This window comes from Cimex lectularius, unplaced genomic scaffold (genome assembly GCF_000648675.2).
Source record: "Cimex lectularius strain Harlan isolate CLEC.00 unplaced genomic scaffold, Clec_2.1 scaffold140, whole genome shotgun sequence".
In the NCBI taxonomy this organism is placed as follows: Eukaryota; Metazoa; Arthropoda; class Insecta; order Hemiptera; family Cimicidae; genus Cimex; species Cimex lectularius.
This window is the reverse complement of record NW_019392728.1, coordinates 632,850-659,257: the sequence shown is the minus strand read 5'-3', so window position 1 is coordinate 659,257 and position 26,408 is coordinate 632,850. Positions and strand designations below refer to the sequence as shown.

Here is a 26,408-nt window from a genome sequence, read left to right as displayed (position 1 = left end):
AAATCGATTTCATCAGAGAATCTTCAGACCAGGCTCGCTAGCCACACGCCGTGGGAACAAGGCTTAAGGACTGACAACATAAAGGCTTGAAAGATAAAACTTACAGATGACTTGAACAGCTACGAAGACATCTAGGGCCAAAGATTGGTCAAGCCACTTATCTAACCTGAACATGCCTTGCGTCATTACTATGAAAAGTAATTTTTACTTACAGATTCAGGACCGAGGTGTTCTGTCATGTAATATGACATCTATTCTTCTAATCAAAAGGATTCAGACAAACTATCCAAAATGACCTGAACTTCGAAGACTTCTAGGGCCAAAACATGTTATGAATTTGTACCAAACTTTACTTCAAATAGTTTGGATATATAGAGTGGGACTGTGAAGCAATCCAGTGCATCCAATCTTTGTAATCAAAAGTCCTCAAATTTGTTCAAGCTTCTTCACTAGGACACTAACCTCACTATCCACAATGTACTTAACTGACAAATGTACAAATGGAATCCCCCGCATACCTAAGCCATATATCCTCACTGACCTTAACACTACTTCCATCAATATTAATCTTTCTGGGTGCAATCCTCGATTAAGACGACGTGGCGGATTCTCGGAATGGGAACTCGAATTGTCGGGTTTGATGCATCTAGAAGTTGATGTGAAACTTTTGGATTCGGGATTGGTTCCATTAAGTATGCCCAAAGTGGTCGCATAAGGTGTGTTTAGTGTTGTCGGTCAACACGAATTTCGATCCTAGAGTCTTTGAAATTGTCCAAGTCTTCTGTTCTTCCTACAAATTATTAAACGTCGTCCACAATGTGCTTAACTGACAAATGTGCAAATGGAATTCCCCGCACATGACTTGAAAGAGAAGAACATAACATAAGACTTGGGCTGAACTACGGAGATTTGGTGGAGTTCTATCAGGCCATCATACGTCCAGATCGTCTCAACCTAAAGTCCTTAGGTAAATACTTCACTAAAACTCGAATGGCTTACTAATACTCACCTAAGCCTTATAGCCCCACTGACCTTAACATTACTTCCATCAATATTAATCTACCCGTAGTCCTTGCCGATCCATTCCAACCATTTAGCCGTTTTGGAACATGCCCGAAGCATCTATTCGCTTTTACACCCTTAAACGACGATGACCTCGAGATCTCCTCGTACCGTTTTCTGGGTTTAATACTACCATATCTGTTCTCGTGACAGAATGAAAATAACAATGCAAACACATTTTTAATATGTATTAATGAAAAATGATATAATACATATTGAATAAATATATAAATGAATTTATAAAAAGAAGAGATTTTATCTTTGTGTGAGTACATTGATTCACGGACAGTAATCAAAATTGCGCGTCCCTAGCTCGAAAACCTGGTTCACTTCAGATGGTATCTCCGGGATAATTAGTTTACACGGAGATTTAAGTGCTACCGAGCCCTTCATTCACTCTGGGCCATTAACTTGAAGCGCTAATTGCTTTTGGGGCAAAACTCTCCGCGCCGGCCGGTCCTTTGTCTACAAACTCGTTAAGCCCTTTCCTAAGTCAGCCACTGTTTTCTTAACGGCAGATTCGTGTATCGGCGAGCACGCTTCTGTTCCAACCGTTTTTCCATCTCGAGATCACGCGGAAGGGAAAGTCGATAATTATGAGGATATAATTTGCATGATTCGCTAGGCGTCGGATGCCCCTATGATCAAATCGACCACCCTGAACGTTTTACTGTTAAAAAACAGCGTTGAGTAACAACTAAATAATTAGAATAACAAAATGGATATCAACTTAATTACTTTCAAATTAAAAAATTATACTGGAAGGAAATATCCGCATGTATATCGTTGACGGGTAAAAGCGGATCGCTGCCACAATAACCAATTAGCCATTTTTGAAAATTTACAAAAAAATAATACTCAATCTATTGATAAATTGATTTTGAAGTTAAAATAATGTGCATCCTAACAATCAATAATCGTCATTAATCTGGTAATTTTAGGTTAAATCCGTCTGTACTAAAGTTCTCACAGCATTGATCTAAGTCTGTCACACGGCAAAAATGGTCAATGAAAGATAATAAAAATTTATTTTATTTGTACCCTATAACATATTAGTACATATCTTAAAAGGGTTTTTCACACGGTCACATTTCATGAGAAACCAGCCAATGCTGGGAGGTAGGTGCAATCCTCGATTAAGGCGACATGGCGGGTTCTCGGAATGGGAACAGTCGGGTTTGGTGCATCGAAAGGTTGATGTGAAACTTTTGGAATCGAGGTTAGTTCCACTACGTATGCCCAAACCCAACCACTCGGAATGGACAAGCGGGGAGCGAGGTTGTCTTGGCCCTTCGGGGCTGAGCTGTCTCTACAATCCTGCGGCGGTAACACTATTCCGTCGTATGCAGAGTTGCGTCAGCTCTCATCTTGTGAATCAAAACGTCCGATAAGGCCGAATAGGTTACGTGCGAATGTTAACGATGCTCTAGTCTTGTGACGACGAGTATGCGAGAACGTAAGTATGCCCAAAGTAGTCGCAGTAAAGCTTGTATAAGGTGTGTTTAGTGTTGACGGTCACTAAGAATTTCGATCCTGAAGTCTTTGTAGTTGTAGTCTTTTGTTTTTCGTACAAAATATTAAACGTCGTAAGTTGGCTGAAATGTAAAATACATCCTTTCCTACATCCCGGATGAGGGGGTCTGACGTGGATCGTCGATTGGTTGGTGTGCTCCAACTGGCAAGGAAGATCCTCAGAGGATGTGACTTTCCCATAGGTGTATCTATTGTAAACGGTTTTTATCCACATCCTCGAAAAGGGGTTCCGTACCGTCAAGTAAATAACGTAATGAATGGTAACTGGGAGCCTACAGGTTTCCAATGGTCTGTGGTGGCCAGCCCTTCCGAGATGCAGTCAACGAGTGACAGTAAGCTCCACCGTAGCAAAAAAATCTTGTGCGGGAATTCCACGTCATTCAGCAGTCTCGGTATAGTCCTCAGTATTTCACTTGCATGGAAATCGGTATCTTTTTATTGAAGGAGGAAAATAAATTTGTTTTAAGTTTTGTTGCTGATAAGATATGCGAATTTAGATATCTCAGCTATTGATACTTGCTGGTACAATTTTTTCTTAAAGCCTCTAACGAAATATTGTGAAGTTATTTATTTAATAAATTATACATATTTCATATGATAAATCTATTATCTTTGAGATTTGTTTTATGTAATAATAGGGATGGAAAAAGTTTGATCAGCCCCAATGGTTATTCCATCGTTAATGTGGAAAAAAGAAAGGGATCCGACAAAGCCAGTATGGATTATATTAATATTATTATATTCTGATATTAAGTGAAGATTACTGTGAAAATCAATGAAAAGTTGGCAAATCTTACAAATTATTCTCGACGGCCGTAACAATACAATTTCTGATATAAAGTTGAAGAAATCCCAACTGACTAAGCAAAAAACAATACACACATGTTATATTTGGTTAATTGAATTAATTTTCATTAAACGTGAAAGTTCAATTGCGTGAATTAGCCTAAGTGAAGGTTTTGTGCTGCTAGCTACTGTTTTCCTTGAGACTTGTTCTCTGTTTTTAATTGAAATGTGGATTGTAAAAAAAGAAGAAAAATTTGGAAAGTATTTTTGACCTTAAATTGCATACTAATTATCATCGAGTAACCTGCGAAAAGGAAAGTCTATGTTCAAAATTTCAGTTATTTCATTACCTAAAAATGTAAAAAACCTCCGAATGAAATTATGTCGAGGAGTTAATTATTTAATTGGGTTTCATCGATCCTTTAAGTAATGACTTACCATCACTTTCACAAAGCGGGACAAATTTGTTGGCCTAACAAGTTCTTACGGCTAACAAGAGGTCGGGGAAAAACGTGATCCATTGTGTGAAGCGGATATCAAATATTGGATCGGCATTCTTCAATTTCGTCCTTTTTCAGGAAGGATAGACTTTACGAAACAGCCGGAAAATGGTAAACTCGGCGGACAGAAAGAAGACTCATAATACGTTCCCAACCGGATGATCCACGTTCACTCCATATTATTTAAAATCGTGATTCGAAACTTGTCAAGGCGAAATGTTTTCTCCCCGATCACGACATGGACTGAAGAAGAGCACAGAAGAAATCGAAATCTCGGCTCTTTGATAAGTATGCTTAGTGTCGTGAAAGTTTTTGTTTTGTCGGTGTCCCAGACACCCCAATCTCCTTCGCTTCGGGAAACCCGGCGCTCACCTCCTTCGGATAATTAAAGAATCTCCTGGACACTATTTGCTAGCGCCGTCCCACTTATTTTACCTTCATATTGTCCCGTTATCCGAGATACGACTTATGGACCTACTTTTCGGCCCGTTGGCCTACGTTATTGACTATACCATCAGTCGTCTATATCATCGATATCAGTCATCTTGTTAATGTAAACTTCAAACAAGAATATATAGTCGTTGTTGATGTAAGCTAGTTGTCCATGAATTGAATTCGTGACTAATAAATTTTAACAAAATTTCCATGCCTATTTGTTTTTTACTACGTTATCGAATATATATATATATATTTTACAATTTTATAGTGTTTTATACTAATTAATAAATATTTAATTAAATAAAAATAGATGAGGCCATTCAAAATGAAAACACTCAGATTTTTCAGCTTTCATGGAATTTATTCTTTTCACCAGGAAATTAAAACTTTAATTAATAATTTAAAAGGTTGACAAATATGGACGTGTAATAATATATTACCATTATCGAAGCTTCACCGACACGCATCATACCATGACCAATTCTTATTCTACTGCTACTATTCTTAGGTCCTACAGCCCTTGAAGGCCCCTGAGCTCCTCCCATTCTTATTTACACGTTTTTTAAATTGAAGAAGAGTTGGAAGTTTTGATTCTGCTAGGTAATTATTACAATGTACAATTTAAGTTTCTGTGATTTCCCGTGGAGGTCTGCGGCAGGATAACCAGTTTCACTTCTCCGGGGAAACATGGTTGATCTGATGATATTTTGATAGGGTGTACGGGTCTTAAAACAATTACTATAATTATAAGAGATTTATTATTTTTCATTAATAACAAACTAACGTACGAACCCACCACTGATGATGGCTCAAAACATATGGAGTGGTACTGCGTGGTTATGCAGCGTATACAATTCTAATCTTATGCCCTCAGATTGGCTCAAGCTCCGCACTGTGCTCACAATTACCTCCACAACATACCTTTTGTCATCGACTTTATGCGGACTGGCAACAAGTGGATGTGGGTATATAATCCAAGAACACTGATGATGGAGCAATGTCAAAAATTTAGGGTCTACTGCTTTCCAATAAATTGAGTGTACAAATGAAATGATGATCCACTAGGATGTTGAGTTGACGTCTTCCAACTAATTATTATGATCGTGTGTGGTGTTTAGTGACCGTTAGTCAATGATTATTCGAACATCGTGAGATTAGGTCTGGTGTGACGTAGGTTTTTAGACAAACATTTTCTTTATCGTGCCAACGTTTCGATCTTTATTGAGATCATCTTCAGGGCCTAGGATTTATAAATATTATTTAAATTAAACAAATACATGTAGGATGTTAAAAAAATGAATTTATACTTTGCTAGAAATTTTAGACTCAATCAACGTATTTACTCTATTCAAAGTGTTTGTTTTCCGTGTAGATGTGGTATTCTTGTGTGTCGTGTTGAGTTTGGCAGTGTGATATTGCTGTTTTATTATTTTTCTAATATAAAATTTCTAGCATTGTACAAATTCATTTTTTCACCTCCTACATGTATTTGTAAAATGTAAACAATGTTTAAAAATCCCAGGCCCTGAAGATGATCTGAATAAAGATCGAAACGTTGGCACGATGAAGAAAATGCTTTTCTAAAAACCTACGTCACACCAGACCGCATCTCACGATCTCCGAATAATTATTATGACATTTGAACTGATCAACATTGATCGCATTACAGTGTATGTCCATTCTCGCTGGTTTTACGTTCACTAATAGCTTTTCAATGAATAATATGTTATACCAGCCAATCAAGATCGTAAGAAAATAATTGTATTGAAAAATAACGCTGTTCTGCTGTTGGGTGTCATGAAATGTGCTTGTTTCACGCCTATCTTCACTGGTTGTGTGTGCATGTTTTATTGCGACTGTCTTTTTTATAAGTTATGATGGTCTTCTTAGTTGGTGGTATTTGTTCGTTTAACAAGTCGGACTGCTCAACCCTCCATTCTGTTCTCACATGTTAGGGATGGTTAGGGCTTCATATCAATTATTTTATTTATTTTATAACAACTATCACATAAACACACCACTAACGATGGTGCAATGATGAAATGACTTTCAGACTAATGAAACCATCCCAAGTACAATTAAAGTTCAATTTCTTTTTAAAAATGGTTTGTTATATGAATGGAACACTACTTTTTTGACTTGGTTGACAAGACATTTTATAAATAAGAGAATGTGTTGAATGGTCGATATCAACGATTTTCCTGTAACGTCGTTTAATTGCTTAATCTTGAGGTAATTCTAGTTGCGGTCTCGGGTGTTGAACCCATAAATTCGTTCGCTCATCTTCACCGGTCTGTGCGCTTCCTCGTAATGATGTTCTTTTAATCAAATCTAATGGATTCTTAGACCAACGTCTGATGATTTAAGATAAATATAGGGTACTTTATTGTGCTTCATCATTCAATTATGACAAAATAAAACAAAAGAACACTTGGGAAGATGTGAAATACTAACGATGATCGGAAACGACAAAACTAGAATTCAATTCTAATCATTCCTGTAAAACTGTTGTATGACTGAAACTATATATTTCGGTAGATTTGTTTGTAAGGAAGTAGGGGGTAGATGACCGCGTGACTCAGGTGTTTCTTTGGGAGATGTGCGAGGTGATAACCAGCAGTTTGGTCGTTTCCCATCATCTTGGTCGGTCCATCATTGCTGTTTTGCTTTGACAGGCACATTTTCCGGTAGTAAAATATTCACGTTTTATTGGTTCTGATGGCTAATTAAGAATAATTCTTTTAAACTTCACTCATCATCAAAAAAACACATGACAAATGGCCGGAAGCCAGTATGATGACAATTATTAGAAATTGTTGGTTAATCTGTTTAGAAATAGACGATTGTAATTTTCGAGTGGTTGATGCCTGCGGGGTGATGAATGGGTGGTCGTTTCCGTTCATCCTGGTCCACCTGTCCTCGCTTGTTTAGACTTATTTCGGCATTTCTTAAAAGATTACTGTATAATTTAACTTTTTTTAATTGGCATGCAATTTATTTCAGTCCATTGACTCCTAAGTTGATTATAGGTCGCATAAATTTTATTGGCAGTTTATTGAGGTAGGTTTCCGCCGAATCAGAACATGCGAATGTGGAAGCGAATGCGGCCCGCGTCGCGTGATATGCGGCTAACCCTCTCGTTTGTTCTGCACCCGATAATGAACGTGTGGGAGTCGGCATCACGGCAAAAAAAGCCCCAGGGACCGAAAGTGAAATTCGGATATCATCCTGCGGCTAATTATCAGGCAGTCTAGGATAGTCTAATCGTAGCAACTTTTACCACCTTTTACGGGCCCGCAAACCTCCCAGTTACCAAAAATATCCCTATAAATAGACTTATCCGACAATCTGAAAACGAAAGTTTTACATCTATTAAAGAAACGTGATCCTACAACGGAGAGTCTGAATAACATAGTGCAGGGCTATGAGCCTGTAATAGGTTTGGCTATCGCTAATAATCTTTTCGGAAACTCCACAATTTTTGGCCTATGTTTTAGGATTTCTTCCCCGTCTTTCTTTTCCCGCCTAGTGAAAAGAGTAAACCCGGAAGTTTTCGATATTTTTTACTATCCCCGTTTACCTTTCACGGCAAATAAACGATACTGTGAAAATCACCAACGATTCAAATCGACAATGTCAAATTTCGTTTTAAGCCTCATCACAATAACTATTAAATAATAAAAATACATACTAATAATACAATATAAAAAATACCCTCGGGAATAGTGAAGAGAATATAAAAATAAGAGAAGAAAAAACACATTATCCTCGGTACTGTTCATTGAAAAAGAAAGTAAATAAAAATAAAAATAAATTAAAACAATGTAACAATTTGCCTTCATGGTATTGTAATTAAATTACTCTACTATAATAAATTGTCTCAGTGTTAGTGCTGAACTTACAAACAACAAATTATTAACTTCTTCCAATGTTTTAGGGAATAATAAATCAAAGAAGCATCTCTGGGAGGTAGATACGAAAAACATGTTTTTCTAATAGTGTAAACAGGTGAAATTAAAAGGAAATGCTGTAATGATTGAATTTCCTTTCGATTACAAATTGGGCATTAAGAATGGATGATTTATTTTTTATTCTTTATGTAGATTTTTTAATCTGGCTGATTAATCCCAACTTATTATTGCTTGTTTGCAAATACAGTGTGTTCGCTTTGACGCAGATTGATAATCCTTCTGACATAGGGATTATAATTCGAATTGAGAGCTGAATGAATATCCAGTGACCGAAAATATTTGCATATTTTCTGAATAGAGGTTTATAAACTGCAATTTGCCGACACGAACTATTATTTGAAATAATCTCCTCGCTAATAGAAGAAGCGGATTAACAGAAACTGTCTAATTCTAAGGTACCGTTCTATTATTACTTTCTGCAGTCAGCTTTTGAAGGCAGATTTTCTCTAATCTGTTTTCGGGCACTGATACTTGCAGCCAAAATTTCTAGCTCTTTTAAATAAGGTTGATTTAATATTCATCAAGTTTGATTCTAATCTGTGAAAATAATTTGGAGTAGACTATGGCCAACTAAAACGAATAGATTTTTGTTAAATTTAATGGATATTGCTTAGAATTATCTAAATAGAGCAATGCTCAAATTTCATCCCCGTATGTACGTAAGACTGACATTATTATTGCATAAAATAATCTTAATTTAGTGACCCGAGAATCGGACTTAAAAGCGACTAGGATTCTTCGAGCATAGATAGATAGAGATACCAAATTTGCTTTTGAGATAAACTGATCACAAGCAAGGCGGAATTTCTCAGAGACGGCAATGAGGGCTCCTAGATAAATATAAGATTTTACATATTAAATTCACTAGTTTTCGTGGTCCGCTTGACCAATAATATCTTTCAAGTAATTAAGGTTTTTAGTGAGATAAAAAAAGTCAGTGTCACGAGCGGGATTCGAACCCACGACCTTCGGCTAGATACGCCACTGCTCTACCATTTGAGCTATCGTGACTTCGATCCACTCGGACACTAACTTCCCATCTCAACCCCACTGAGAATTGTTTGAATTTTCAGAATTGTTATATCTTTTGAGACCTGCCTCGAAATGAGCTAGTTGGTTCACTAATCGAATTTCGCCTCGCCTGTTTCTAGTCAGACTAGTTTTAGAAATTTTCGTCATTTCTGACCATAATGGTACGAAAACCATAGCTGTTTTTTCTGCCATACTATTTCGTCAGTTTGCATAGTCAATGGTTGGGAGTGTTAATTTTATCGTAAATGATGTTGAATGTAGTTGAAATAATATATCTTAAAATTTTCAGGACCCTCAGAACCTATAAAAAGGATATAAGCGGGTAAACGTAGAAAAGTATGACATGTAAAGCAGCAAGGACCAGGATGATGTAAAATACCAAACGGGTTATTTGCTTTATTTATTGATTTTATATTATGGCCTTGCTCCTTCAGTCTGTATAGATAACCACTGAAAATGACAAAATACCAAATTCGTCTTTTAGGACAAACAAGCTGAACTAGGCACAGGATATTCGGAAACGTCCAAAACCGCGGTTTCTCTAGTTCTCACGAAAAACCAAGGTCTATTCCTGATAAAATCCTCTTACATAGTCATCGAATTTGCCACTTCCGGCTTCAAATTCCAAACCCTGCCACTGAAAATCGAAAAAAACTCTTGGAGCCCTAGAAATTAAGTAGTGTCCCAATGGAATCTTACGGACGTCATCGATTTCCAGTCGAGAAGGCCGACGAGTCCGCGGTTTTACCGTAAAAGGATTCAATCTGTTGACGCCTCAAATTCAAAGTCCGATAAATGGGACATATGGCGTGTGAAACGTGATGAGGATGATGACAGGAGCTGGTGATTAACAATCATCTCAAAAAATTGTTTGATTACGTACAATGTTTTCACGCGAACTAGGTGTTGAACGAAATAGGACATCCTGTCAGAGTGTTACATAAGAAAGATCCAGGCGTTCGTTCTGTAATGGTAGTACAAAGCCATGCTTCACGCCACCGATTTTTTTGTTTTTATAATTTAGCGATCCTTGAGGTTCCTAACCAGAAAATCATTGCTTCTACAAAGCAGTGGAACCCAATCTAGGCCAAATCGTCTAGGCCGCCAAGTCTCCGCTTCCTCTTGGCATACAGGCAAGTACCTGACTCATCTCTAGAATTTCAAAGAGAGTATTGGCCGTTGAAGAGGATTTTGTTTTTACACAACTCTTGCCTACTTACAGATAGGATTTTCTTGTATGAATTAGTTATAAAAATTTTCGATTGTTTTAGACCTGCCTTCAAGACATCTTCTAATACAAATTTCGCCATACTTCCACGATTGGTTTGATGGTCTAGTAAGATGGGCGTGACTGCTGAACATTGTTTAACAGTTATGTAATCTAGCGGGATTGGAAAATATCCTAGGCCAGTTCGGAGATAAATGTAAATGTAAAGCCCTTAACACTGCCAGTCATCATGGGGTTTCATGAATTTGTTGTTGTTTCAATCTTTTTGCTAAACCGAATCACTGAGTTTATTCAATTACCCTTTTTAACATCAAATTAATCCTTTCTTTAAAATTAATTAAGGTTTTTAGTTGAGATAAAACAGTCAATGAAACGAGCGGGATTCGAACCCACGATCTTCGGCTTGATACGCCGCTGCTCTACCACTTGAGCTATCGTGACCTCGATCCACTCGGACACCAACTTCCCATCTCACTTTTTGAATTTTCCCTCCTTTTTGCCTTTCTTTAAAGCATTAGAAAACAATTCTAGAGCCAGAAAATCGCCTGTGTAAGTTCTGCCAAGCAGCAAAAAACATATGAATATATAAATCTTTTACGTCAAGTTGACCATTTTAATTTCAAATTAACCTTTTTTAATCTAAAATTAAATCTTCTTAACTTTAAATGAACCCATTTTAACTTCAACTTAACCCTTTTGTAATTTCAAATCAACCCTTTCTTTAAAACATTAAAACAACTCTACAGGCAGAAGATCGCCTGTGTAGGTTCTGCCTTATAGAAAAAGAAACAGAAGTACATATAGCTCTTTTTCGTCGAATTAACCCTTTTAATTTAAAATTAACGTTTTTAAGTTCAAATAAACTCCGTTAAATTCAAATTAACCTTTTGTAATTTTAGATTAAACCATTTCAATTTTTAATCAACGCTTTTTTGAAAAAAATCTAGAGGCAGAAAATAACCAGTGTAGGTCAAGCAGAAAAGAATACAGAGGTACATACAGCTTTTTTTCCGTCAAATTAACCCTTTTATCTTCAAGTTGATAAATAATATATTGTCGAAACTCCATCAACATAGGTCAAATTTATCCTTTTTAACTTTAAATTAAACCATTTTAATTTGAAATTAACCCCATCTTTAAAACATTAAAAAAACTTACGAAGAATCATTTGTTTTTATGTTTAATTTTAAACTTTTAATTGTAATTGTAATTAGTTTTCATATGATATTTAGATTAAAACCAATAATTTTAAAAAAATCTTTAATTTTAAAATAAGAATATTTTATTTTTATACCTTACATTTTATAAGCTTTAATTTTAATGATAATGTTGCATGTTGAGAGTGCCTTGTGGCGTGTAATTGTGGCACTCTCAAAACGACACACAAGGATGGCACAATTACACAGAAGACAAACACTTTGAGCCCTGAAAATGATCTCAATAAAAGATCGAAACGTTGGCACGATAAAGAAAATGTTTTTCTGAAACCTACATCACTCCCGACCGCATCTCACGATATCTGAATAACTATCGATTAACGGTCACTAATCTCTACACAATTTTAATAATATTGGGTTATAAAATAATTATTTCATATTTTAAAATCTAGATGTAATAAAAGAATCATTTGTTTTTCTATTTAATTTTAAACTTTTAACTGTAATTATAATTAATTTTCAGTGGTATTTTATGTAAGAATCCATTTCATATTTTATTAAAAATTCTCAATTTAAAAGAAGAATTTTTTATTTCTATACTCTGTTATACGATGTTTCTATCGAGTGTTGTGTTTGTGTTAATTTATCGGAATGAATGTAATTTATCAGCGTGAAAGGAAGGGGTTGCTTATAACCCCGCCCGATGAATATCGAGTACTCCGCGGTGAGTGTATGACGTCTGGAGAATAAAAGTAATTTATTAGCGTGAAAGGAAGGGGTTGCTTATAACCCCGCCCGATGAATATCGAGTACTTTGGGTTGAGTATATAACGTCTGGAGAGTAAAAGTAATTTATTAGCGTGAAAGGAAGGGGTTGTTTATAACCCCGCCCCGAGGAATATCGAGTACTCTGGGGGAATGAATGTGACCAGACATCTATGTTTGTGGTGATGTATATATATGTATTGTATGTTTTGTTTTTATTCTGTATTTGACAACCTGAGGTACAAACGAGAGACTAGCATTCTAGAATATCAACGTAGTATATATCTGAAATCAGAGAGTCAGTAACCAGATCGAGATGCTCAAATGGCTGCAGTTTAAAACAAAATATGCGCGAAAGAAAAAATGGAAAACACGCAGAGGGCCGACGATGACCTCAGCTGTTTGTTGGCCCATAAACTTCCCACTTATATATATATATTTCTATACTTAATTTTGAGTAACTTTTTATTTTAATTTTAATTAAGTTTATATGGTTTTCTAAAAGCCCAATTATTTTACATGAAAAAATTGTCAAGTAATTTCACTTTATATGCTAATATTTCAAACCATCTCCTTTCGTGATACTTAAAAAAAGGGATAATTTGAAGTTAAAAAAGCTTAATTTCAAGTTAAAAAAGTTTAATTTGAAATTAATAAAGGATAACATAAAGATTAAAAAATTAATTTGATATAAAAAAGCTATATGTATTACTGTGATGGACTAATAAGGAAAAGGTTTCCACTCACAAGAAAAGAAGTGCTCAATTCAGCAAATAACGGAGGAGCCACTAGCTTAGCTAATAAAATGTTGAAGTTAGGGAGCTATAACCCATACAAATAGGAGCGCAATAGCCCTATTTAATCGACTCAGCACATAAGGCTTTTTACCGACTTGAAATAAATCTATTTACGTACATTTAGGTTTAAACTTAAATATAGGTTTGACAGTATTTGTTTTTCAGCATTGCTACTATTGACGCAAATTGAGGAAAGCTCTAACCTTTCCATCCCCTTATAAGCGTTAAGCTTTGTCGTTCATAACTTTCACGGCGTTTATACAATGAAAAGGTGCGACATACTTCGAGGATGTGTGACAAATTGATAAATCTTCCTTTACGTGTTACACGCATTTGGCTTAAAGCCTTTTCACAATTTGTCTTTCTTTTTCCTCCTCCTATTATATTTAAAATTATCGCACCGATGATATATAATAGGTTTAATTCAATACTTTTCTTTTTTCAAGATATACACAGCGACGTACGAATTGCTGACTTAAAGACAGCCATTGTCATCGTGTTGATCTTGCTGAGCCGTTGAATTTGACTAATGCTCCATACTCGAAGCTTCAAGGCTGAGTTTAAACAATAACTCTAATTATTTCTGTCTGCTAAATGCATTTAAAAACGAGACAGAAAAGCTGTACACCGACCTTCAAACTTAGACGCCTTGAAGATGTAATTTTTCACGAGCATTTCATTCTCGCTAATGGCACGAGGAAGGTCAGACGGCGTTCCTCAGTTGATAATTTCGAATCATGTATTTAACCTTCGTCTTTTTTCGTACCGGCTCTGAGTAATATTCAAATTTGCGTCGGGAGGTAAAGTGATCTGCCGCTGAAAACTGTCACCTTCATCGGCGGAATTAGTCAAATAGCGAACCCCTTTGAAATCTAAGCCATTCCACAACGTTTAAGATAATTAAGCAATTTTCTTCGGTAAAATTGTCGGAACCACAGCCAATTCGTCGAAGGTGATGGGTGCATTAATCACAACTTGAGACAGACTTTTAAAATAAACGTAAACTATACAAAGTAACTAGGAACATCAGGGGTTTATTGTTGAAGTTTTACTTATTTTTACTTACTGGGATTTGAGGGTTGTTGGTAGAGCCGGATCTGCAATGAGATAAGAAATTGTTTAATTGGCAGAAAATTAAAAATTATAGTAATATTTTTGATTTATATACATTAGATTTATTGTTTGAAACAACTTCAAAAATTGAAACACTTTCTATTTCATAAGATGGTTTTTGGCAACTATTTCATACTTAAAATAGATAATTGCAATTTATGGGACAGCGATGGTCGCTGGGCTAGGGCGTCCGACTGAAATACAAATTTGCCCGCTAACGGTTCTAGGTTCGAATCCAGCCATATTCTTTGTAATTTTATTTCAGATTAATTAAAAATAATGTAAAGTGGTACTAACGACTTGTCCGCAATACCTAACGACAACATTCTGTGAATCAAGTGGTACCACGAGGTTAGGAAGATATAGTTGGAGCTCCATGTTCTAATGTGGAGGAGGTTATTATTATATTCATTTGATGATATCGTGAGGTTGTGGTTGTAAATTAGAAGTTTCAAGAGAATAAAATGTCCTAGTCGGAGCTTTATTTTCTTTTGTTGAGAAAGGAAAGCATCGGATATATTTGGATATATCGTAAGATTATGGCAATATGATGTGAATGAAGAGTCATCAGAGGGATGAGAAGACATGGTCGGAACTCAATGTTTTAATGAGGAGAAGATTACGTATGAAATCTACTTGGAGGTAGATTATGACAATATGCTGTGAATCAGGAGGACAGAACAACAAAGTACGAGCTCACTTTTCTAATGGCGAGGAGATTACGATTATCAGATGTCAATTATCGTGAGGTTAGGGCAATATGCTCTGAATCAGGAGGTATCAGGAGGAAAAGAAGGCAGTCGATACTGACTTTTATTAGAAGGTTGCTTACGCATATGATACATTAGGAGGTATCGTTGGCAATGTGTTTTGAATGAAGAGCTATCATAAAAACAGGAAGACAAAGTAGGAGCCACATTTTTTAATATTTAGGTCATTACATGTATTTAGATATATCGTTAGCAAAATGCTTTTTATCAAGAAGTACCAGAAAAATAGGAAGGCACTATAGGTCTCATCCTTCTACACACGCACAGTAGATACCAGTTCAGTATTACAAGGTATCAGGAGCTTGAAAGAAAAGATAGATCTCTTTAAACCTGTGTTATGGTTCATATGTAGTTGATATTCGGGTTAAGACACAAATCAATCTGGAGCTATATTTTCTTATGTTGAGGAGGTTACGCATNAAAATTTTTAAATACACTGGAATAACTTGAACTTTAGAAATTTCGTTAGCAAAATTTTTTTTATCAAGAAGTATCAGGAGAACAGCAAGGAACTATAGGTTCTAAAGAGCAAACATCAATTTCTTTTGCAGAGTAGGTTACGTACCTATTAATTTATACGTAGCGTAACTGTGAGGTCATGAGAAATAATTGTAAAAACTAATTAAAATATAAAACAAAACTTCTTTTCTTGTAGGAGTTTAGTTGGTAATTTCGTAATTAAGATATATTTAACTACTCATAAAATTTGGGTAAATAAAATTGTTTTGGGTCTATTTCAGACATCGGAATTGAGGCTTTTGCCCATTTGTCCTAACAGACAACTGATTTTTGTATAATGTTAGGTTTAAACTAAGACAGGGGTAAAGTCTTTAACTGGTACTCCCATAAAATGTCCCCATAGTAAATAGGTATGAAATTCAAATAACTTTATTTTATGTATGTATGTAGAATATGAATCAATATCAATCTTGTCAATCAGAAAGGTTGAAATAAATTGTCTGATTTTTCACATCAAACTGAATCGAACGCCGTGATATCAAAAGTAAAAGAAACTCCTTGGACGAAGAGTTGGTAAACTCCCTGCTTTCACTAATAAATATATTAATTGTCTTTAGACAATTTTCTATTGTCTTTAATCTTATCATATTGTACGCTTTCTCTGGATTTTCACCCAGTCGCTCAAATCGGCGATTGTGTCGAAGTAGTAATAAATAATACACGACCAAAAGTACAGTTTTTTTAAGAATATTTGGAAAAACGAGCGTTGAATTCAATAAGAATGCACTGTTCGCAATGTGCGAATGCGTAAGACCAATTTTGTTTGCTTAAAAACCCCATTTCCTCACGACCTTAACGACTGGTCGGCTTCTTTCTCTTGAAACAGGTTTTAGGCATTACTTACTGTACTATTAATAGACCGTAAGGTCTTGAGGAGAGCCTTTTAATCTCGTAGCCTCAAGGACCTATGTTAACTTTCGTTATAATTAGAAGCTTTACTGGTTTATGTTTTACGCACCACCGATTATGTCCTTTTGTACCGGGCATTAGAAAGTCACTCATAAAATAATTTGGGATGATGGGGCTCGTCGTAGAAAAAAGAAATGAGTTGAGATTGAAGGTCCGTGGGCTCTTGGAATGCATTTATTTAATGAAACGAACTGGTCGAGCGCACTTGCTAACTTTTAAATACATTTGAATATTTTATACTGTGAATGCATAGAAATCTGTCCGATCAGTCTAAAGCGAGGAATTTATCGGACCGAGCCAAAATAATACAGAAAAACAAATCGGTGTCCTGAGAGCCGTTTAAGGAAAAATAAAGAGGGAAAGAGAGAAATTACAGCTACCGGTTTATCCTGAATTCGGATGCTCTCACACATCGGCAGTCGTGTGAATCTGCAGCAGTGAAACTCGAAAAGTTCCAGGGACAGGGAATCGGCGGGCACCTTTTAGAGAGTTTCCCCATGTATGGATGAGTTCCGTGCCGGCCGGGAAAGTGATGTCTTTGTGCGGACATGTCGTGCCTCTTCGAACCCACCCACGCCCGCTGGTGCCGAGACATTCATAAAGATGAGAGGCCGATGGCACCCCGCCCTTAGAAAGTACGAAAGGGCGATTAGAGTCGAAAAAATCACGCGACCTGCCGAATCTCATACTTGCATCCATCGGCTTTTTCACACGGTCCGAGAAAGTACCGGGGCACAAGGTGGGACTTGGCCGGAGGCCCCGTTCTTCACATTGACTTCACGCATGATTACTATATTTTCTTGCATATTATATTATACCTCCAATGTCAATGAATGGGAGGTTTTCAAAACATCATTTTTATCAAGGTTTGTGAAAGTCTGAATATTTGATGTAGGCATGATTGTATCGGCAAACAGATGCAAAAGATCCTTCTTAACAGACAAAAATTTTACAGAATTTTTCCAAACTTTGTTCATTGTTTAAAAATTGCTATTTCCAGGCTTATTTATATACTACAAGTCAAATTTTTGACAAAATTAAAAAAAAATCTGGAACTAGAGAGCAAAGAGATCACGCAGTGGTGACCTTTCAAGTAGTCATTTCAGTCTCACTGCAAAACAGGTCAGGAAGTAAGCGCTGAGAATTTTGGGTATAATGTGAAATTAGCCGAAGTCTATAGGATTAGAGGGATTGTGCGAAATTCTGTAGCGGATGACATGTATTTCACCAATTATGGATTGTTGATTGGCTAGGTAGAAAGAAGTGTCTATTATTTATCGAAGGATTGTGGACTGGGAAATATGGATATGATCGTGGTTAGAATATTATTTGGAGTTATCGTTAGGTTATAGTATTATGTAGAGATTCAAAAATTGCAGTACGATATAATAACAAAATAGGAGCTCGGTTTTCCAAAATTAAAGAGGTTAAGCATCACGTGTATTTGGAGGAAAAGTCATATTATGGATATGTAATCATGTTATCAGGAAGATAGAAGATTTTTTCGAGGTTCGTGTACTTTATTGGTGGATCCGTCGTCAAAAGTTGAATAATGAAGCCTTTTGTTCCAATTGTCTATCTAAAATAATAACTAAAGACGTCTTTGATATTCAACCTTTGCTAGGAAGATCACAATTTTCTAATGTTGAGGAGGTTGTGAAGAAGAGGTATTAGAGGGAATTGTAAGGTTATAGCAATATGCTATGAATCTCGGTGTATAACTTGAGGTATCGAGAGGTAATGAAAAAAAGTATTTTGCTGGATGTTTGTAAAGTTTTGTAATATTGAGGAGGTTGTGAAGAAGAGGTATTAGAAGGTATTGTAAGGTTATAGCAATATGCTATGAATCTCGGTGTATATCTTGACGTATCGAGAGGTAATGAAAAAAAGTATTTTGCTGAATGTTTGTAAAGTTTTGTAATGTTGAGGAGGTTGTGAAGAAGAGATATTAGAAGGTATTGTAAGGTTATAGCAATATGCTATGAATCTCGGTGTATAACTTGAGGTATCGAGAGGTTATGAAAAAAAGTATTGTTGCTGGATGTTTGTAAAGTTTTGTAATGTTGAGGAGGTTATATTTATGTTACATTACGTTGTATTTAGAAATATTCGGTGTTGGGTCCCCTTTTCTAATGTTGAGGATGTTACTAAGCATATGTACTAAGAAGTACCGTGAGGTTATGTCGTCGATATGTTGTCAAGAGGTAGCGGGAGGGTAGGAAGACAAAGTACGGGCTCAATTTTCAAATGTTCAGAAGGTGTGTGTCTGATGCATTCCGAGATATGAGGTAATACAGCTCTGTTGGACTCCTTAATCCTATTGTCTAATTGGGGTTTAGTCATACTTATAATAAGTTTCTAGTAGTTTTTGTGGGTTCCAGGTGTATTTCTTGACGCTATGCAGCGCAATATAGTGGCGTTCTCGGTTACGAAGGAATATGTGATTTTTGTGATCGCATAATTCTACATCGGAGGGTAAAGAATATACCTTATAATTTTCCTAGAAAATAAATATTTTTATTTTGGAAAAGCGTCATACGTGTTGTTCACTGACTTGTCAGTCGAGTTTGTTCTGTAATGTTCAAAGTTTCATTTTAATTTAATGGATATTCGGCTTACGATTATACTTTGATGGCGATTTTAAAGCTGAAGCCGTGGAAAATCTGATGAGCCGTATCGGAACTATTGTAAAGTGAAAACGAACAACGTCCAGTGTCATTTTAGCCGTGTAATTAGCTTTCTCTCTAAATTGCGAAGAACAAGAAGATTATAATTTATTGGCTGGAACGCACTATCATCGCGTTCTTAATGTGATGGATGTATGGACGGATTTCGCCGCCGCTCGATGAAAATTGTCCAAACCTTTGCGAAGGTCTCGTCTTTTCTTTCCAGCTCCTTTTGGCCACCGTAAAACCGTGTCTCCCACGTAAAGTTGTGGTTCGAATGAGCCGGCAAACAGAAAAGTGCAAATACTATTCTAATTGAATTGTGGAAAAGGCGACAATGAAAGCGGCGACGTCGAATTATTTTGCACGTTTTCTTCCGAAATTCGCTTTCTAAGCTAGTGAGCGTAACCACCTATCTTTGGGGCAGGACAAACGCGGAAGGATCCCGTTTTGAGGAAAGCCCCTCCTGCGGTGGAGAGAAAATTGGCCGGCGGTCGGACTTCGCGATTCCACTCTGAAGTCTAATAAGCTCGGTAGCCGAGAATTGCCTTCGGCCCCCATAACATGCCGACTTCGTAACGAGTGTAAATCTAATTTACGAGGCCAACAGTTATGGTAACAATTGCAAAATCGACGCACTGTTGGAAGAATCGTGGCGAAACAGGTCTGACCGTTGTTTTCTGCAATCTCTCGAATAAAAACCTAGGCAAAAAATAAAAGCTGTTTCAACCGTTGCATCCTTAGAAATAGAAAAGCTTGCGATGCAAATATGATGCGCTCGAACGACGGAAATTCGCTGAAAGGATACTTCGACTTAATGAATCACTACGCTTTGCTCTTTATCCTGTATGGGCTTAACAACCCCCTAGCTGAAACCGAAAACTAATTTTCTTCCTAGACTGTCGCCTTGGAAATGATAAAAGATTAAACATACTCGATTTTACCGTGGAGAGATTTATAATCCAAGTTCAATTGATTCTCGATTAGACCAGTTCTAGCGAAGGATCGGCCCCGAGAAACGGGCTAGAAATTTTCTGCCTTAATTACTACCTCCAATGAATGTAAGTGAAATTTTTCAGAATTACAATCACGAACAAAATGCCGCCCTTTCTCTCTCATCGTGAGTCCCTTTTTTAATAAAAATAATTTAGATTAAAGCTGAGATTTTAAACCCGATTGATTTTCCCGTTGAGAGAGCCCACAAAGGAAGTATGTATTTATGATAATTTATTCCAGGACAACGATTAACGCGTCCATCGCGTATAAACTTGATGAAAACGATTTGCATACACTTAAAAGAAACATTCTCGAAATGCTTGTACAATTAATGGCAATTATTAATAAGATAATAGTAGATAAAATGTCCTTCAGTGTACCGCAGCCAAACTTTCTAAAGGCTTAAGAAACGAAGAATAAAATAATTTACTTATTTTTATTTTGTGATTCTTATTTAAATTCCTAACTATTAGGATAAACATTATACATACGTATTAAAAATAAAATATAATGAAATTCTCTTCCATTTATTAAAAAAAAAGACCAGCGATGCTTTCTTATATTTCGACCTCAACAGCTTTATGATTTTTCCTTCTCGAAGGTGGGATAATAGGCCATCTCAAAAACACAACAACCACTTTTCTTTCAATCCACAACGTTTCGGATTTATTTTAATCCTTCTTCAGGTGAGTTAACGCAGTGGTTAAAACAGTGGTCGTCAGTCATTAATATTTTGTAACAGTTTATTTTAAAAAAGAGCCAGTGTGGTACATATTTAAGTCTTTCAGACTCCGAAAAAACGTTTGTTCGGAGTAGGAAAGACTTAAATATGTACCACAATGGCTCTTTTTTAAAATAAACTGTTACAAAATATTAATGGTATGGTATGGCGAAAAAGGATACTAGGAAGCGGGGTTTGCACTCCCCAGGCACTTCAGCCTTCTGGCTTATTGTACCTTCCTAGTTCCTTAGTTCAGTGCAATAGACTCAATCCTTCTGCTTAGAAGCATCAGGTCATTGACTGTCGCTGCTGCAATTTGATTCCCTCAGTTTTTTCCGTACGTTAGGTTAAACCTCCATTGAGCTGTTGCTTCGCATTCGAAGATGATAGGAGTGGCTGTTTCCTCCTCCTCATTGCATAATCTGCAAATGGGATCATTGCCGTATATACCGATGTTGTGTAGATGTTTTCTCAGATGCCAGTGACCGGTTAGTAGTCCTACCACTCCTCTGAGTTTGGCCCTCTCCAATTGCAGCAGTGCTTTTGCCAGTATTGGTGAGGGTTGTTTCACCGTAAGTTTACTATGTCTAGCACCGCTAGAGTTTATCCTCTTCTCCTTTTGTTTTGTTTGGATCCATTCTGCGATGGAGGATTCTATATTTGTTCTTGTTATCCCAAGAATAGGTTCGGGGCCTATGTATGGTCTTGCAGATCCTTCTCTGGCCAGTCTGTCTGCTTAAATAAAAATATTAATGACTGACGACCACTGTTTTAACCACTGCGTTAACTCATCTTGAGGAATGATTAAAATAAATCCGAAACGTTGTGGATTGAAAGAAAAACTGGTCGTTTTTTGTGAGATGACCTATTATCCCACTTTCGAGAAGGAAAAATCATAAGTTACAAAGACCAGCGTTTTGTTTAGCAAGTCCCACGTTTTTCTTTTGCAGCAAAATGTTAGGTAAATTAAATAGGCTGAATTTAATAACAAATTTTAAAATTTTCTTTCTGGGTTCTACGAGATGAAACATCACTAGTTTGATCTTGTTTTGACCATCCTCAGAGGTGTTTTTTTGCGTTACTTCGGCATAAATTATGTACAATGAATTAAACAACTACTTTATTAACTACAATCAATAGAGTTCGAAAACACTTACAACCCAGGAAAAGAAAATACAAGCTGGAAGAAGCATAGGCCAACTATTGAAGACATTTTTTAAAAAAAGTCAGACGGAATAAATAATCTAAACAAAAATAAGCTAAAAAATGATGGTAAACGACCAAAGTACAAATTAAATTAATTCTAATTTTTTTATAAGTTGTCTGACTCAAACCCAAGGATATTTACGTAATAATCCAGTGACCGTAATCACCAGCTCAACTAAGCGCCTATGTAACTGCCCAGTGTTCAAGTAAATTAAATTTGATTCATAACATTAAACAGATTTTTTTTTAAATGGATCCTATATGAATTATAAAATGCACATAGCTTTTTTTGTACGTGAATAAAGACCACTGCGTACTGTGGTGATAAACCAATCTCTTACATAAGCTATATTGACTTTCGATATAAGGACTGATTTATTTGACTAACCTATAAAAAAAAGGTTACGTTTAATCAAACTAGCATAGCAATTATAATTGGAGAATGTTGCAATTTATCGACGATTAATGTAATATAGCACTTTGGAGATATTTCTATGATTCCGTTCTGATAGTTTCCAATTAGTTTTTTTCCAGTGGATAAAGAAATCTTTCCAAACTTGCGTAAAAATAAAGTATTGGATCGTTTCATTAAATGAAAATGGCGTAAACACGCTACAAATGTACTTACTAATTACTAAAGAAGGCAAAATGGCCAACGGGATGATAGGAAACCATCAAACTACCACTCCAGCGGAAACATTTTTTAAGGAAATTTTAAATTTTATAAAAATTATTGTGAAATCTTTTAAATGGGATAGACCCGTATATAAAATTTAAATCGGATTCGTATTTGAAATTTAGGACTTTATAACTTGAAAAAAAGGATCTTAAGTGAGGTCACAACAGAAACGACAATTGTTTAAGTTTTTTCCGAGCTTTCGACGATTATATCGTCATCATCAGGGCCTATTTATTTTAGGAAAATATCACAGTTAGAACATGTTATATCATTTAAAAGAACAAAATTTCAAAAAACAAGTATGTATCTTGCTTTAACTCGATAGTGTTAAAATATACCTGGAGAGCAAGAAACTGCATTTATAAGATTGATTAAAATTAGGTGAAGCTCAGTATCTAAACAATGAACAGTATGGAGTTAATTAAAAAACAATAAAACAATATAATATAAAAATTTTAAAAAAATATTTAAAACCACAACGTGGTCCTATAGGTTACCTCGGGTACACATAACTATAAGTACACGTCCCTTTTTCTTAAACTAAATAATAAAATTACTTTTTTCCTCAAGTACATTACAATATCAAAGTTAAGATTAGTTAAGCTTTTTTATAAAAAGGTAACCTGTAGGACCACGCTATGGTTTTAAATATTTTTTTTTTAATTTTTTTTAGGTTACCTTTTTATAAAAAAGCTTAACTAATCTTAACTTTGATATTGTAATATACCTGAGGAAAAAAGTAATTTTATTATTTAGTTTAAGAAAAAGAGACGTGTACTTATAGTTATGGGTAACCGAGGTAACCTGTAGGACCACGTTACGGTTTTAAATATATTTTTTAAAATTTTATATTATATTATTTTATTGTTTTTAATTAACTCTATACTGTTCATTATTATACTGAGCTTTACCTCATTTTAATTAATCTTATTATAAATGCAGTTTCTTGCTTTCCAGATATATTTCACACATCGAGTTAAAGTAAGATAAATAATTGTTTTTTTTGTCATTTTGTTCTTTTAAATTATATATTATGTTCTAACTGCAATATTTCCCTAAAATAAATAGGCTCTGATGATGACGATATAATCGTCGAAAGCTCGGCAAAAACTTAAACAATTGTCGTTTCTGTTGTGACCTCACTGAATATCCATTTGTTCAAATTGTTCAACAAGCAGGTCGATACATGATCTCACCTTTAATTTAGGATTTTATATTTATAACACCAAAGCTCCTGAATTTTATTTTTAAAATATATTATTTTTAACAATATTGCCTTTATTACAGTAAAAAATGTAGCTTCCTTTTTTTAATGTTACACAGCATATTTCTAGCATAGAAAAATTATTTATTTATTTTATTATGAACCCTTTTTTCCCCTTTTGCAATTAAATTTTCATTTATTGTCCTAGTTCTGTTAATGGCTATTCTGAAGACTTTCGTCTGTTTTATGAAGTACCGATTTTTTCTTAAAGGTGTGGTATCGAGGTCTACATTGCTCAAGAATACTTTCCTAGGTACCATGACCAACTATTTTTAGCTACAGCAGTGCAGTTGCATAGAATAAGTTCTGTTCCCTCTGCCTCCTCCCGAAATAATTTATATTGGTCATTATTTATGAGTCAAATATTGTTTGTTGGTATTTTACTGGAGCATATCTTGTAAATAAATTAGAAGGATTCCCTGTAGTATTGTCTGGCATATGTTCCCAGAATTTGTTGTGATCTTTAGTAACTCAACATTCCAGTTCTTTTTCTGTGTCTATAATTTATGCCTCAAAATGTATTTGGTCCTACGTGTCGTTCTTAATTTTGGCTAAGAGGTTTACCGCCTCGTTGCTAGAAACTCCCTCCTGACCTGGAACTCGGATTAGTGTCAAACTATTTGTACATTCCATTTTTTTAGGATATTTACGCAAGTCCAGACTAGATTTGAGTTGATTTCGAAAGCTTGGAGGACTTACTTTTTTAGACGCACATTTGTTCATCAAAATAGTGAGACAGCAGGATCAGTATATTTTATCCCTTACGCATTTATTATTTATTTCCTCCTGTTTGGAGCAAATATTTTGGCTTTTATTGTCGAGATTTACATAACCAAATGAATGTGACTGATGTTCAAAAATGGCTTTTCTTTCCCTTCGATGACACAGAAAAACCCTGAGATCAGAAAAAGTTCTGATCTGCACGTTTTATAAAATTAGATTAAAAAATAGTTCTCTTAAGGGTTTTGACGAAATTTTATCCTTTTCTTGCAGTATCTCGAAAATGACTCAACAAAGATTGAAAAATATTAAATGTGACTTTAAAAAAAAAATACAAAAATTTTTCAATTGCCTTAAAGTATGTCTGGGAGAAAGAGAGAAAGTATTGTTAAAGGTAATGATTTGTAGAATTTACGCCGAGAAGGGTCAACCAGAGAGATGGAAATGACGAGTAAACCGACAAACCCTCCGAGCCCGAAGAAAGTGATCAGATAAGCAAGACAACTGGTGTTTGGTTAGAAGAACGTCAAATTCGAAACGGGTAAATTACAGAGGGGGACGGATAATGAAAAGGGGCTCGAAATCGTCGGACGGAAGCCGTGGTATATCTCTATATAGGGATCACGATTGGAAATATTTAACGAACGTTTCCGTAGAGGCGATCGGGTCCTGGGATTCACGTTTTTGACGAGTTTTCGATGACAAATTTTCTAACTTGAAACGAAAGAAGAAAAAAAACAGTTTATCTTGCCGAAGATCCTATTTCGCTTCCACGGCATTCCTCCGGAACGGCCACGTCTTTTTCTGTGCTGATGTGCCAAGTATAGTAATCAATTTAATGTCTAATTTATACCAGACAAATCACGCTCATCAGTATTTGTAATGTTTACAGGCTTTGTTGATAATACATGCCAAAGAAACGTGCTTTAATAACATTTCGATAATCAATTTCTAGCGAAGCGATTTCTATGATAAAAAAGTAGCAAAAACATCTGTTGACATGTTCATCAGAGGCAGGCAATTGATTAGTAATACTAGTTGAAACTGATTAGTTTAGGCATTCAAGTTTATAAAATCAGTTAATATATAATTTTAATAGGTATTCTCCCATGGACATTAATTATAAATTGTACTACAGTAGAGATCGAGAGGGTTCCGCAGGCGGTTGCTGAATGTGACTGGTTTGGTCGTCGGGGTTGACAACGGTAAATTCGTTTTAAATTAAAAACAAAACACCTCTGAATATGCACATAAGTCTATTTGTTGTACTTTTCATTGGACAACACATTATTAAGTAATAGTACTGCCTAATTATTCAGAAATCGTGAGATGCAGTCTGGTGTGATGTAGGTTTCAGAAAAACATTTTCTTTATCGTGCCAACGTTTCGATCTTTATTGAGATCATCTTCAGGGCTCAAAATGTTTGTCTTCTGTGTAATTGTGCCATTCTTGCGTGTCGTGTTGAGACAATTACACAGAAGACAAGCAGTTTGAGCCCTGAAGATGATCTCAATAAAGATCGAAACGTTGGCACGATAAAGAAAATGTTTTTCTGAAACCTACATCACACCAGAC

At 35.6% G+C, this 26,408-nt stretch overlaps 1 protein-coding gene across 3 annotated transcripts in view; it reads right to left on the bottom strand.

Moving 5' to 3' along the window:
* The window catches only part of LOC106665264, a 182,912-nt gene that overhangs the window by 54,544 nt on the left and 101,960 nt on the right, over nt 1-26,408 (bottom strand). For 2 of the 3 annotated variants that reach the window (XM_024226760.1, XM_024226761.1), the window contains one exon: nt 14,336-14,366. The exons of the other annotated variant lie outside the window; for it this stretch is intronic. The gene's annotated coding sequence lies outside the window, so the exon portion shown is untranslated. The remainder of the gene's footprint in view (nt 1-14,335; nt 14,367-26,408) is intronic. 3 annotated transcript variants of the gene reach the window in all.